The sequence below is a fragment of the Ctenocephalides felis genome, unplaced genomic scaffold (assembly GCF_003426905.1).
Source record: "Ctenocephalides felis isolate EL2017-DRISC unplaced genomic scaffold, ASM342690v1 CF-g0.4_SCAFFOLD_01492, whole genome shotgun sequence".
Taxonomy (NCBI): Eukaryota; Metazoa; Arthropoda; class Insecta; order Siphonaptera; family Pulicidae; genus Ctenocephalides; species Ctenocephalides felis.
In genome coordinates this window covers 50,676,388-50,693,555 of record NW_020537646.1, presented here as the reverse complement: position 1 = coordinate 50,693,555, position 17,168 = coordinate 50,676,388, and the positions used below count along the sequence as shown (strand labels likewise).

Here is a 17,168-nt window from a genome sequence, read left to right as displayed (position 1 = left end):
TTTTAATAATAAGTACTTTTGTTTAAATTTCTATGGGTTACGCAGCTACGCAGCGCAATCGCTTTGAAAAAAAAATTATGGGTACGGGAAGTTGCAACAATTTGCCTTATGATGGTTGGTGTGCATCACTAGTTTTGACATTTATTTCATTTTTCAAATCTACAAATACAATACTGTTGCACATCGCATAAACATAATATAGATAGTACAGTTAAACAAATATTGCATCCATTTAACTTACAGACCTAATAGTGCATTGAACAACATATATGGTGCGTAAACTAGAACAATTGACTAGTTCTATAAATATATAAATTATATATACTGCCATATTATTTATTCCTGTATTACATATTGTAAAACTATTCAACTTCGATAACATAATGACATCCATAAAATCTTATACATGGCATTCACACGTTCGGATTTTACGACATTCTACATATAGTACATGATACTATAGAACAGTGTATTGAGACGTACGATCGTTTTATACACTATAAGATTTTGCATGCAAAAGTACATGTGCCTGTTTAAGAAAATAAAACTTTAGTCTCTAAACCAAATCGAATTTATCGCAAATTTCAATGCAATTGGAGATTTGTGACCGGCTTATATCTTGGATTCTATATATTTATTTATTAATGTCAAAAATATAATGAAAGAATTTATAAGGAGATATTCTTTTCCGAAATTGGTATAATATTCAAATTTATTCACTATATTATTATTATTGGTATTATTATTATTAATAAATTTGGGATTATATTTAGGTGGAACTTGAGTTTATAATTGTTGCTTTTAGTAGTAGGGTAGAGCGATATTTCAAAAACAAGTAAAGTTAAGAATTTTTTAACAACAATATTTGAAAGTAGATAGTAAAAAATTAATAATCATTCATCACCTTGATTCTTTTGTCGTTGCTATCAGAAGATAAATGCCAATGTTTGTAAATTTGTAACAAAAGTACATATTATCTCTCGTTCTTGCTTTTGTTTATTTTACAAGAACTTTTAGTATAGTTTGTTTAATTGTTTTGAAGGAGAATTTATATTTTAGCCAGACAATGCAATATGCTCATTTTATTGTTTTATTGTACAAGAAATTTTGAATCATAAACACTAGAATTGTAATTATAAAACAATTTTTCAATCAATTTTTAACAGTGACTTTTCAGAAGGTTTTTAATCAGAAAAGATGCTGCAGATTTTCTCTATTCATTTGCAAAAATATTCTAGATTTCTAACCCTTTTGCTGCGACTGTCCTTCATGTACGACATCCACTTCACTACCTGTGTATATGAGTGTGTCGTCTTTTTTTCAAAATTTAAGTTAAACTATTGAGAATTCTTGTATTTTATTGTAATTTTTAGTACTGCGCACAACACTCTCGTAGCGAAAGCAATAAAACTGACATAAAATATCACCTTGCATTAGTTTATAAATATAATTTACTTTTATACTAACAATCGGTTAGTATATGATTTGATCATTCTTATATGATTTGAATCTAAATGCAGATGGTTTGAATCTAAATGCTTTGCCTTTTTGCAACTTACAATTAGAAACAACATTTTTATCATTTTTTTGAAAATATTAGCGGAAAATAAACAGGATTATTAAGAAAAATAAATTGCATAAACTCATGCTAATAACTTTTTCATAATTTGTATTCTCTGAAACTTTTGCTATAATTAAGTGTTTACTTTTAAAGTAAAATTCAACATAAAAACACGCATTAATTAATTGATGGAATTTCTTGTGGATTAGTGGTTGATGTTATGGGATTTTAAACAGAGGTTTCAGGTACGATATCGGCCTCAGACAGCCTGATGTCAAGCAGTAGTAACTCAAATGTTTTCCTGGAAATTTAAATATCGATGTACAAAACTGACGTAGTTAGTTTAGTAAAATCGTCACAAAAGCTGTTAAAAAGTATAATTGCTTTGAGTGCAATTTTATTTCCAGGTGAACTAAGTGCTTTTAACATTTGATTATAATTGTTCATCAGCAATATTTCAAAAACAAGTAAAGTTAAGAATTTTTTAACAACAATATTTAAAAGTAGATAGTAAAAAATTAATAATCATTCATCACCTTGATTCTTTTGACGTTGCTATCAGAAGATAAATGGCAATGTTTGTAAATTTGTAACAAAAGTACATATTATCTCTCGTTCTTGCTTTTGTTTATTTTACAAGAACTTAGTATAACTTTTAGTATAGTTTGTTTAATTGCTCTATAAAATTTATTGTTAGTTTTTCGTTAAGTTTTATATAACCTCTGTAAAAGCTCACATCTGGATGGGGCAAAAGGGTGTAACTAAGCCTTAAAAACCTGTAAAGGTAAAGGTGTCAATCAAGTTAAAAAATACATTTTTAAGATATAAATTTAATAAAAATTTATTCTAAATTTGTGGATAAATATTTCTGACGAAATACCAGATCAAGGTTGTATACAGTGTTATGTGAAAAAATGTACCCATGAAATTTATATTTTGCGTTGGTTTAATAATGCAGCTATTATTGTGTCAAATCTGTGTGCCCACTGGCTCACTTGCCTCACTTACAGGTTGAAAAACAAATGACAAGTTTTTGAAGAACAGCAAATAAAACACCTTTTTAAAATAATGAATTAGCGGAAAGATTTTCCGAGCATAGTCAGATTGTTGTTTGTTTGACATTTGTTATTTGTTGTGATGTAATTGGTTTGGTTTTGCAACATAATTGCTCAAATACCCTACGTATATTAGATAAATTAACAGTTTCATATATATTTTTCAATATCATTTTTCATTAGAACCTTTGTTCAACTTCTCAAAATTTTTTTTTCATCAGGAAATCCGATTACTTAATTTTATGTTTTCTGGGCGTTTCAAGTCATTCTGAATTGTTCGACACCAAAAATAGAAACAAGTATTTGCATTTGAGATATAATTTTTTTTGTCAACGTCTTCGCAAAAACAGCTGCACCCATTTCAAAATTGGAAAGTCCTCTTCATAGTTAATTGTTGAATATAATCACGTAATCGGCAATCATAAAACTGTTCTTTCACTGAAATTAACATGACTATTATGTGTGTAAGCAGCCTAATATTCATTTCAATGTATCGTAAATCGTGTCGTTCGATGTATGGTAAAACGCGACCCAGAACGTGTTAGAAACGAATCGATAATATATGAATATGTTGCGGTCATATTGTAGATTGTGGGTGGAATGCAATTCCTAGGAGAGGGAGCGCTGCATGCAGTCCGCTGCGACCAACTGCTTGTCGCTCTTTCTGGCGGTCCAGAGGTCGTTGATCGATCACGAATATATTAAAGATCATTGCAGCTGCACTTCCCAAACACTTGAATGTTATAGTCCCGCGAATTAGATTCTTTCGAAGTTGCTTTGCAATATATTATGTACATATACTATTATATGTTATTAGGTGTATGAACCTGGTTTTCGTCAATAAATGTAAATTGTTGTTATCAAGGTTTTGAAGGAGAATTTATATTTTAGCCAGACAATGCAATATGCTCATTTTATTGTTTATTGTACAAGATATTTTGAATCATAAACACTAGAATTGTAATTATAAAATCATTAAACCAAATTGTTATTATAACTGATTGTTGTTTCAAAATTTCAGATTTTTTTCCCCGTAATTTTGAAAGTGGACGATTATTTGCACAAATCTGGAAGTTTATGCGAACTTGTCTTAAAGTAAAATGCTACTCACATTTAGCCATCGATTTTCAACAGTGACTTTTCAGAAGGTTTTTAATCAGAAAAGATGCTGCAGATATTCTCTATTCATTTGCAAAAATATTCTAGATTTCTAACCCTTTTGCTGCGACTGTCCTTCATGTACGACATCCACTTCACTACCTGTGTATATAAGTGTGTCGTCTTTTGTTTCAAAATTTGAGTTAAACTATTGAGAATTCTTGTATTTTATTGTAATTTTTAGTACCGCGCACAACACTCTCGAAGCGAAAGCAATAAAACTGACATAAAATATCACCTTGCATTAGTTTATAAGTATAATTTACTTTTATACTAACAATCGGTTAGTATATGATTTGATCATTCTTATATGATTTGAATCTAAATGCAGATGGTTTGAATCTAAATGCTTCGTCTGTCTGCAACTTACAATTAAAAACAACATTTTTATCATTTTTTTGAAAATATTATCGGAAAATAAACAAGATTATTAAGAAAAATAAATTGCATAAACTTATGTTAATAACTTTTCCATAATTTGTATTCTCTGAAACAGTTGCTATAATTAAGTGTTTACTTTTAAAGTAAAATCCAACATAAAAACACGCATTAATTAATTGATGGAATTTCTTGTGGATTAGTGGTTGAAGTTATGGGATTTTAAACAGAGGTTTCAGGTACGATATCGGCCTCAAACAGCCTGATGTCAAGCAGTAGTAATTTAAATGTTCTCCTGGAAATTTAAATAGCGATATACAAAACTGACGTAGTTAGTTTAGTAAAATCGTCACAAAAGCTGTTAAAAAGTATAATTGCTTTGAGTGCAATTTCATTTCCAGGTGAACTAAGTGCTTTTAACATTTGATTATAATTGCCGTTTCACATACCCCATTTAGTTTAACAATGAAAATAATTATTTCTCTCGCATATTTTTACATTTACTGTTGTTTATTAAGTAATATTAAAAAGCAAATGTCTATGCCTTTCAAGATCACGCGATGTATTCGTGTAAAGAGTTGATTGCCAGTTTCTACGATTTAAACATTTCCAACTCTGCAATTTATTCGCGGGAACGTTTTGTTCGGTACTCGCATGGTTCACGACTTTATTGTGAATACGCTATTATACAATACCGCAGATCATACGTTTTTGTCTATAATGTTCTCGGTATTGCAAAACAACTTTAATTACTCTAAGTAAGTGCCATTGAGGGGCTGTATGTGCACAATTATTTTCCTGCATATAACTGTTAAAAATTCATGTACAACTCTTTAATTTTGTATCAAATGCTATTTAATTGGAAACACTAGTGTTTCCTAGTAATACGTTTTTTTCAGTCTGTTGTTATTCATAAACAGTATGTAAAAATGGCTGTATTTCAAAAATTTAAAAGCCATTCGATGTATCTCGATGAGGACTATTGTTTGTCAGTTTTGTGCGACAATCGGCCAAGGCGTTTCTTTATAAATAAAAAAGTTTTCGTCCACCATTAAGCCCGTAATTCTGAATTGATTTTGAAAATTCAAAAACAGTTCGAGAGATATTAGTTGGGAATCGTGCTGATTAGTTTTTGGTAGTGATTGGCCGGGCCTTTTTTGTGATAAAGTGTTAAAAAAACTTTTTTTGACGATTTTTATTATTTTTTTATAGTAATTGCCATACCCTTATAGATCATACTAAAATATTGCGGACCTTCTCGTTTAACTTTAAAAATTCGTCAAAGTTTGCAAAAATTAGTATCGTTTTTTTGGCATTTGTCAAAATTAGACCTTTCAGCGACGTTTACTCAAAAATGCCTGAATCGATTTCAGAAATTTAAAAGCCATTTGATGTATCTCGATGAGGATTATCGTTTCTCAGTTTTGTGCGACGATGGGCCGAGCCGTTTATTTGTAATTTGGTAAAATGTGTTAAACTTGTCGTTTACATTTGAGCTCATACTACCGAATCAATTTAAAAAAAAACAAAAATAGTTCGAAAGATATGTTGGTAAAGTTGGGAATGATACTGATTAGTGTTAGGTGAAAATCTACCGAGCAGTTTTCTTGTAATTAACTGTTGAAAAAAAAATTTAAGCCGATTTTTATGGAACTTTTTATGGTGATATAGAAGTCATGGTATTATAGAACTTACTGAAATATTATGGCCTTACGACAATTTAAAGTAGTTTAATTTTAAAAATTCATCAAAGTTTAAGAAAATCAGTAGTATTTTTGGCTTTTGGTAAAATTAAAATTAGACAATTCACTTGGTATAACAATAGAGTACTTGGTCTTAATGAACATACTAAATCGTTAAAGTCCTCGGAAACTGGTTCAATTATAAAATCTGTTGATTTTATAAAATTTGCTTATAGAAAATACTCCGAGTTAACGTGATCGTTTGTTTTCAATTATGTGTAATAAATCCATTCGGAATACTTTTAATCACTCATAAATTAATTTATTTTCTATTGATTAGTGCATGTAACTCGCCTCAAGGCAATATACCATTACCAACCAGTTTACATTATAATTTCTCTAGTCATGATAAATAGATAATTTTCATACATTCTTTCAAATTAAGGTTTAAGTTTCCTTAGAGTATATTTTTAATACACTTATTTTCCAAGTAGTTATGCAAATATTTTTAATTAACTTCTTCAACTTTTTTTATTAATTACATAAATAAAATATCAGCAAATTGTTTGATAGTCCTTTGTAGATTCTCTAAATCGGATGCCAATCCATTGGTTGGGCGTTCGAAATTTTGCTGTTATATGTCCGAGAGTGAGGAGAGAGATGTTTTACGCAAGAATTTGGGTGGTTTACGAGTCTCTTTTTATAATTGTTACTATGAATCTGGAATTTCTTATGTACTGTAATAATGTTGAGGTCTTAATGTATGAGCCAGTTTGGTACATATTAGGGTCATTCACTATTTCTTTCAGGAGTTTATTTAGCAGAAGGAATTCTGTTGAAGTGCGTCCATTATTTTGTCTGTAATGCGATGTATTTGTTCAACGGTTGAATGTTTCTTTCTGAATCCAAATTGGGGTTTAGGTATTGCTTCTATATTTTCTAGACATGATCTTATTCTTTTCAACAGCAATTTTTCGAATATTTTAGACATTAGTGATAAGAGACTTATTGGTCTGTAGCTTGAAGGAAGATTCGGGTCATTTCCAGGTTTTGGGACTAATATTAATTTAGCCGTTTTCCAGGTTGAAGAAAATATTTTGAGTCACAAAATAGAATTGAAGATAATTGTAAGAAAGCTGAAACCCTTCGGAGTAAAACGTTTTAGGATAAATATGATGATGCCGATACATGGGGAGAATGGAAAAACAAGTGCATGTCAGATTGAATTTTACGGTTTATTAAAATTGCATGAAAAGCTTACAAAAGTGTACAGATAATTAAATAATTGCTTACAAAAAACCATACATAATCGAGACTCTAATGTGCGTTTGTGGAATCAAAGAAATGTCTTACATTTCAATCAAGATATAGAAGCGAATATGGAATCGGACAGTAAACCATCAGAAATCCCAAAACTACGAAATACCGTTATTGGATCCAGCAAATACAGCAAGATACCTCGCGAAGAAGGTCGGACCAATATGTTTACATCGGAAAAGGTCTCGCTGCGTTTAACTTCATCAGTTTCTGACTCAAGACAGGAAGTAATATCATCTAGTAATAGTGTATCTACAAGCCTCACTCAACCACATTCTGATGTCAAGAAACCTCCTAATTCATGGCAAGTAGTCAATTTCAAAAAAAGAAAAACTTCATTTGAACCATTAGGAATAGATGTCAAAATTCAAAACAGATTTTCGGCCCTTTCAACAATAGAAACAGCTAATGATGACAACTCAGTTAAACCGGCTCCAGTCAGTAAGCCCCCTCCAATATTTATTTACGGAGTTGACGATATTAATGATATGTCTAATCAATTAAATGAAATAATTCCGCACGATCAATATTTCCTGAGAAGTTTAGCTAACAATACATTTAAAATTCTATGTAATTCTGTCGACCATTTTCGAACTTTATCCAGACATCTAAAAGAAACTAATGCCGTATATCATACATATCAATTAAAAGAAGAGAAGGCTTATAGGGTTGTTCTTAGAAATGTACACTTTTCAACAAGCACAGATGCAATTAAATTAGAACTATTAAAACAGGGTCATGTCGTACGTAATATCCTAAATATTAGACATAGAATAACAAAAGAACCTCTTAATATGTTTTTTGTTGATCTGGAACCAAATAGAAATAACAAAAATATTTATAACATTTATAAATTATTCAACTGCATAATACGCGTCGAACCACCGAGAAAGTCCAACAACATTATACAATGCACTCGCTGTCAACTCTTTAATCACACCAAAAAATACTGCAATAGACCATTTGCTTGCCTAAAATGCGGTGACAATCATAATACTAATGCTTGTACCAAAGATCCGAATGCTCCGGCATGTTGTTATTTTTGCGACGGTGCTCATCCAGCTAATTATCGCGGTTGCTCATACTTCCAAAAAATTAAAGAACAAAGAAACAAAACTCCAGTAAATCAATCAGTCATAAATCCAAATCCAAATAACCAACATTTTAAAATTCTAATAATTCTAATTCTAATAATAAAATAAACAACATTTCTCCGGCCTTAAATCCAACAATTCAAAATTCTTCCTATGCAGACATTGCAAAAAACAATTACTCTGCTTCTAATCATTCACCTTCAAATCCTGATTCTGATTCTCTAGCAACACTCATTTTAGAATTTAAAAATATCTTCAATCAGCTTTTGCAACAGAACACCATAATAATAAATATGTTATCCACGTTAGTCAACAACAAAAGCAATGGCAAAAATAATTAAAATTGCTGAATGGAATGCCAACGGTTTAATACCTCACAAAAATGAAGTAGAATGTTTTTAAAGTTAAACTTAATAGATATCTTATTAATCTCAGAAACTCACTTCACTGAAAAAAACTACTTCAAAATTTATAACTACACTACTTATAACTCAAATCACCCAAGTGGCAGGGCTCGCGGCGGTTCGGCTATATTAATCAAAAATAATATAAAGCATTTTGTTCTACCAAATATTTCTGATGATTTTCTACAAGCAACTCAAATTTCTGTTGAAACAAATTTATATAATTTTTGTGTTTCTGCTGTTTATTGTCCACCAAGATTCAAAATTTCTTGTGCTCAGTTTTCTTCATTTTTTCTCTCAATTAGGTAATAAATTTATCATTGGTGGTGACTTTAATTGTAAACATATTGCCTGGGGTTCTAGACTGACTACAGCCAAAGGAAAGATTCTTCATGCAGCCATAGGGCAAAATAACCTCTCCTTTATTTCAACTTGCAGTCCAACTTATTGGCCTTCTGACCCTACTAAAGTTCCAGACCTTTTAGATTTTTTTATTGTGAAAGGTATTGATCTTTCAAATCTCAATATTGAATCTAGTTACGATCTCTCTTCAGATCATTCTCCAATACTTGTGACGTTTAGCACATTTCCTACTCCAGTTATCAACAATCATATTCTACACAACAATCTTTCTAACTGGATTCAATTCAAATCCATACTTGATTCAAAATTATTTCCAAAATCTAGGCCTACAAGCGTTATTGATATAGAAAATAATATAGATTATTTTTCTGAGATTGTACGTGAAACAACCAAGCAGATCACCCCGAACATTAATCCAAGAAATGATAATCTAATAATTCCGCAAGAGATTAAGAAGCTAATTGCACAGAAACGAAGAGCAAGACGAACCTGGCAACATTCTCATCTACCAACGGATAAGACATCGCTTAATCATCTCAATAACACGCTGAGGAAAAAAATGAAAGAATGGAAGAATTGTACATTCAGGTCGTATATATTGCAGTTAAATAGGTACGATAATTCCATATGGAAACCAATCAGAAACAAAAGTAAACCCTACAACAAAACCCTCCTCTGAAAATAACCAACCAAAACGGATTCATTTGGGCAAAAAGCAACGAAGAAAAAGCGGAGGCATTTGCTGATCATCTAAGTAGCATTTTTAGCGCTCGAAATATTTCCCAGAATAATTTAATTAACAATTTCGTAAATCAACCCATACATTCTACACCGTTAGGACATTTTTCACCAAATGATGTCTTATGTGAAATAAAAAGGATAAAAAATAGATCTTCGCCAGGTATGGATAAAATTACTCCAAAGATGTTAAAAGAATTGCCTACAAAAGGTATCTTATATATAACAATATTTTCAACGCCATACTTCAATACAATTATTGGCCCACAGCGTGGAAGACTGCAGAAATTATTATGATCGCTAAACCAAACAAAAACCATCACACTGCTAGTTCATACCGTCCTATCAGTCTTTTATCGATATTATCGAAAATTTTAGAGAGACTTTTGTTGCAGAGATTGTCAGAAGATCATCCGAATGATAGTTGGATTCCTCACCATCAGTTTGGCTTCAGAAAAAATCACTCTACAATTCAACAATGCAACAGAACGGTGTCTCGTATTCTTGAAGCCATGAATAGAAAGGAACACAGCGTAGCCGTATTCTTAGATGTCAGTCAGGCTTTCGATAAGGTTTGGCACTCAGGACTCCTATATAAAATCAAAACAACTTTTCCAAACTACTTCAATATCTTAAGCTCATATTTGCTTAATAGAAAATTTAGAATCAAAATTAAAGATGTGACTTCGAGCATCAGAAATATAGAATGCGGGGTACCACAGGGCAGTGTGCTAAGTCCTGTACTTTATCTTCTTTTCACAAACGATATGCCCACAGATGATCTTCTAACCATATGCACTTACGCCGATGACATAGCAATAATTTCATGCAATTCCGATATTAGAACAGCAACTTGTCAGTTACAAAATTATTTATCTAGTCTCGAAAAATGGTTTTTAGATTGGAATATCAAAATCAATATCGAAAAATCTCAGCACATAATTGTTTCTCTAAAACATCACAACAGTCCACCTATCATCATGAACAATTCAATAATTCCATTATGCAATTCTGTCAAATATTTAGGCATGCACATTGATTCGAAATTGACATGGAGAACGCACATTGAATATAAAAAGAAACAAATCCAACTGAAAATAAAAGATTTTTACTGGCTTTTTGGGAGGAAATCTGAAATCTCTCTCGATAACAAGGTACTTTTGTATAAAACTATCATAGTGCCCATTTGGACTTATGGAATCGAACTATGGGGTTGCTCTTGCAAATCTAACATAAACATCATTCAAAGGTGCCAGAATAAAATTCTGCGTATCCTTACTAATGCGCCTTGGTATATTTCGAATTTTTGCCTACATAAGGATTTGAAAATCTCAACAGTCAACGAAATGATAAAGATTAGAAGTTCATCTTTTAACAACAAATTAATCCAGCATACAAATCCTACAATTCAAGCGATTCAGAGACCGATAAGAAGATTGAGCAAGAAATGGCCTTCCGATCTACCAAACTCCTAGCCCAATGTCTGCACGCGTCCTGACGTAGTACGCGGCATACATCATCACGTCATCGTTCATTTATGTTATTATTTTTGTATTACTGTTTTAATTTAATTTTTATTTCAACTTTTTTCATTTTATATTCAATGTATTGCATTTTGTGTTTTTTTGTATTTTTTTTTGCTCATATCAATTTTGTAAATAAGACATTAAAGTCTTGATTAACAAAAATAAATTGTAACAAAAAAAAAAAAAAAAAAAAAAAAAGATACATGGGGATTTCCCGATTTTACTTTACGGATCACTTCAATTATTTCAGAGGTGTTAAATTTGTCGATTTTACCTTCTCTTATTTGGTTCTCGTTTAATTTTGATGATTTGTTCTTTGTTCATGATAAATTGGATGTAAAAACACACTTGAAGTGTTCTGCGAATAATTGGACCTTTTCTTCATCATTACTCGGCCCTGTATTGTCGCTTTTTCGTTAGGAGGTATGTATGTCGTTGGTTTTCTTACGTGTCTCGTGGCTTTCTAGAGTGAATGAATTGTAACATCTAAATTTGCAATGTGATTGTGGAATGAAGTATTCCTGTGTACGTTAAGCATATTTTTGAGTCTTCTAGTTATTTGATTAGGTTTTATACGTTTATGTCTAGGTTTTATCTCCTGGAGCTCTACTTTGCTGCCATTTCTTCCTCATCTTTCGTTTATATTTAATTAAAAGTTTTACATTTTGAGGGCAATCTTCTGGTTTTGTTTACGGTGGTGGTTTAGAGCATTTAGCAGCAACGTCTTTTAATATTTCTGTCAGATAACAAATTGCGTCGTTTAGGTTATTTTCTGTTTTGAGTGGTAGATTGTAAGTTACGGCTGCATACAAGTTAATTTGAAATTTGTCTGAGTTGATATATTTGTAATGATTTAAATGACAATTTTATTTTAAAACTTGTTTGTTGTAAGTGATGATTACTGGTGAATGATTTGAGCTCATGTCTAAGCAGAATTTGACAGAAAGAAAATCTAATATTTTTAGTTATGCCAGTCTAAAATGTCAGGAATTTTTGATAGGTCATTAGGCCAGTATGTAGGCTCATCGGTAGAAATATGCAAACAGTTGTTGAATCGCATTGCTTTGAGTAGAGCTTTACCTCTTGGTGAATTCAAACGACTGCCCTACTCAGTATGTTTTGCGTTGAAATCTTCTGCAGCAATGAAGCTTGTTTCAAGGATCTTGAGGAATTTCTCAAAATTTTCAAATTGTGGCGGAGTAGATCAATAACTATGTTCGTTGCTTGAATATAATCTTTGTTGGAGCTTTCTAATGTGTAGTGTTTGATTTCTTGATAATAATTGCACTACCGCCGTGAGCAGATACGTCAGGGTGATTCGTATAATATGTAATAAAATTTGGAATTTTGAATATGCTATTTGACGTAAAGTGCGTCTCTTATACAAGCATGATATCAATTTTATGTACTGGCAGAAAATGTTGAAGTTTCATTGGTATTTCCATATTGCTAAACGTATAAGATCCATTATTCACTGTCCTGCCCTACTACGTGTGTTACCAAATTGAGCATAACACTCATTTGTTCTGCTAACGTTTTTATACACGTTCTTGTGTAGCAGCCGAAGATGTGGCGAACATAGCCTTCTTGGTAGCGTGCTCGATTTACACGACAGGGATCTTCGGATCAAATCCTGACTTAGAATATAGGAAATCATTGACTTAGAATATAGGAAAAAAAATATGTATAGCATTAGTATTCAGAATACTAATTTGAGTTAATTTGAAATCAAATGAAAATTTGAATAAAAATGAAGAAAAATAGGAACACAGAGTTCGAATAGCTGAATTGTATTAGGAGTAAGAAGAGAAATATTGGAACTGAGCTGAAATTAAAAGAAGAATGAAGAAAAGAATGGAATGAAGCTAGAAATTAAAATGAATAAAAAATTTGAAAGAGCAAGAATTGAAGAAAATAAGGAGAAGAAGCATAAGAAGAATATAGAATAGGATACATATATAGATTGAAAATAATATAAAAATTATAATGTAAATAAATAAAAATGTTGTAGATGGCTAAATGCTCAGAGTAAGCGAGGCCAAATAAAATTAAAAAAACAAACAGTTCGGTCTGATCCGAATGTTGATACCTGCGTTTCTGATATCGAAGCAACACTTACATAAACAAATCAAATGTATATATGGAAGTTTGCGATTTAATGAGTGAGAATTCATGCGAACAGATCGCTAATGAGAATAAATTTAAGAAAGAAAGTTTAAATTGCAAAAGTGGTGGATATAAAATTAGAAAGATTGGTGAAGTCGTCAAGAAAGCTAATGGCCATATAACTAGAGCAAGTAGAAGAGAAAAAGGATTATCAAAACAAACCAACAGTGAAATAAAGAAGAAGGCATTGAGCGAAAGCGGAGAAATAATTGAAACAAATATTGAATCGCATAAAAATGACAATAAAGCAGTTAATAATATCAATGTAAATGATGTTACAGTCTCAGGTAATGAGATGAATAAATTAAATAAAATTAGTATTTTGAATAATATATACCGATTTGAAGATTTTGACAAGGGAACATACATAATTTACGTCAAATCAATAGATAAAAATATAGGCCGTCTACACCCTATGGCATATAGTCCCAAATATTTACTTCCCAGTCAAGGCATAATATTTGACGTGGATTCTGAATTATCAGAAGAAGAAATTCTGGACGCGATTGAATCCGACATACTTGTCCTTGAAGTCTTACGTATGAAAGCGATAAATACTAACGCAATGAATTTTAAATCACAATGTGTTAAAATAAGGTTTAGAGGTACAGTGTTACCTAACTAGGTGGCAATTCATTCAGTTAAATATGTTATAGATGCTGCAGATTTAATCATATAGATGAACAGTGTAAAGGAGATCAAAGATGCATGAAATGTTCCGGCGAATATAATGTAGTTGATTGTAATGAGCAAAAAGTGGAATGCGCATTATGCAGAGAAAGCCACCCTGCAAAGAGTTCCCGGTATATATAAAGAATAAACAAATAAAAAAAATGATGGCATGGCAAAATATAGCCTTTCATGAAGCTGAAAACATTCTAAACCAAAATAAATAAGCTAAAGTAGTGAGAATAGGGTATGCTAGCACTGACAGAAATAGAGATTTGCCTGTTTTTCACACAAAACAGATTTGTTATGCGGGCAAATCAGATAACCATTTGGGCAAAAATAGACTCGAAATATTATCGGAATTAGAGGAAGAAGGGCAAATTGAGTATGCTGATCATGTACAGTTTAATAAACCAAAAAGATTTATCCATAAATCTTCAAACAATATCCGGTCGATTCCAAAATTTACAACGAAAAATAATATTGAAAATGAACTAGTAACAATTAGAAAATATAGCACGGACCCAAATATAACCCAAGTAAACGTTTTAAAACGAACACTGAACATGAACAAGAAGAAGGTAGTGGTAATATCATTGCTTATCAAGATAGTTCCATCGATTTACTTGAAGACTTTATAGAAAACATTAAACGGATTAATATGTCGAACAATACTGAACACTATAAAATACTAGTTGAGATATTGAAAAGGATGGAGAGGTCACAACTTAGACATGATAAAGATGATTGTGATTTATGAATCTGGTATCTCGTAAATATGAGTGTCATTACCTTATACAATATGAGTATACTACTTGTAGTATCCTTTGATTGGCATTTTACTTAGCATAGTGTTAAAATAGAAAAAACAATTTTATTTTTACATGTATCCTTATGATAATTTTTTTTTCAAATTAACATTAGATCACTTTATTCAAAGAAGTTTCAGTTGGTAACATACATGAAAGCCAACCAAATAGATATTGCAATACTATCGGAAACATGGATGAAAAAGGAATACAATTATAATATATCCGGATATTCTCTATTATGATAGAGAAGATGGATTCGGAGGTATATCATTATATATTTGCCGTAGACTACGTTCCGAAACTCTAAACACCGAGATATACAGCAACGCAAAAATTCAAGTTTGTGGGGCCAAAATCAAAGTCAATAATAATACAGTGTTTACTATTTTTGGGATTTACTGTGCCCCAGGACACAGAACAAATCTTACCTATTGGACTTTATTGTGCGGGAATATATCGCCGCCTTTTCTCATAGCAGGTGACTTCAATGGGCACCATACGAGCATTGGGAGCATTCATAATAATCCTGATGGGATAATTTTAAGCGAAGCTATAAACTCTGGAGGATTATGTGTTTTAAATGACGGATTCCCCATGTTACTAAGAAGGCACGACAGGAATCCTTCTGCGGTAGATTTATCCATTTGCAATCCGTCTGTGATGCTCAGTGAATGACATGTCACAGATGAAACTTTGGAATCGGACCACCTTGGTATATCAATTTGGATTGGAGTGATATTTGTCAACGCCTTTGTGGGATGAAGAGTGCGAAAGATTCAAGGAGAAGTTAGAAGATATTAGAAAATACAAAATGTTTCCTGTTTTGGCTAATTACATCGAATTTAAAAGAATTTTAGCGAAATGTCGTTTAACGTTCAAAAAAAACGGGACAAGTGTATTTAATTCTGTAATTCTTTTACAAGATCAACTTGATCTAAATACATTTGGGTCAAGGCCTATAGATGAATCAGATAAGTCCCTTGACAATATTACCCCGGTCTCAGCAGCAAATGAGGTAATTATTCCAAGCGCACAAAAAGAGGAAGAACTAGAAGGGCCTTACACAATGTACGAATTTTTTTTGGCACTAAAAAGGAATTCGAACACTATACCGGATGCGAAAAATATTCACTATACTATGTTGAATAAATTATCCAGTTTTGGCAAGAATATGCTACTACGGGTGCTTAATGAAGTTTGGATCACCAAAACAGGTATTCAAGAGTGGAAAAATATTATTACAATTCCAATTCTTAACCCAGGTAAAGATCCTTCAAGAGCAGAATCATATCGTCCTATATATCGCTGTCTTCATGTATAGCAAAAACATTCGAACGATATCAAAAGAAGATTGGAATGGTGGGCAGAAAGTAACAAGATATTTGTGAGTTGCATGCTAGGCTTTCGTAATAATCGGGGCACTATCGACTTTATCACATCCTTAGTTTATGAAATCAAAATTAATTTAGCAAAAAATAATCTCCTGATTACTGCAAATGTGGACTTAGTCAATGCATATAACTGCAGGAGATTGTTGGCTTCAAACTTCATCATAGATAGAATGAAATTTAACAACTTAGTATTAAAGAATGTGAATCAGATTGATAATAAACTGAACAGTACATACTGGAGAAATAGGAAGAGTCCTATACTAGTAACTGCGTATCGTGAAGTGGTAGAAAACGTAATCTCTTACAAACTTGGGCAGCGACTACAAGATTTCATTTAAAGTACAATGATACTTCTTCTAATCTGGCAAATATAATTCAAATCGACTTCGCCAATGTGTACTATAGCGGAAATATCAATAAATGTAGGATGGAGGTCAAAGGAAGTATACATAAAACATTTAAAGACTTTGATATATTTTATACAAATGGTTCGAAGAATTCAGATGGTGTAGGTACGTGTTTTTACCATCAGGGGAAAAATTCCTTTACTAAACATAGACTAGACAAATATGCGTCAATATATACAGCGGAAATGTACGCTATAAATAGGTTCGTAAAATACATTGATGAACATAGTGTGAAGAAATCAGTCATAATCAGCGATAGCAGGTCTGCTCTTGAAGGCATGCTGTCGATGGGAAAGGACCCGTCATTACTAACGATAGATACACTAAATGACATACATTCTATAATATCAAAAAATGGGAGTTACGCATTGTATGAGTAAGAAGCCATATTGGGATAGCTGGCAACGAAGCGGCAGATAACGGCGCCAAAGATGCTATAATACAGGG

At 31.8% G+C, this 17,168-nt stretch overlaps 1 protein-coding gene across 1 annotated transcript in view; it reads left to right on the top strand.

Moving 5' to 3' along the window:
* Positions 1-17,168, top strand: part of LOC113371353 — a 51,755-nt gene that overhangs the window by 26,574 nt on the left and 8,013 nt on the right. The gene's annotated exons all lie outside the window — the stretch shown is intronic.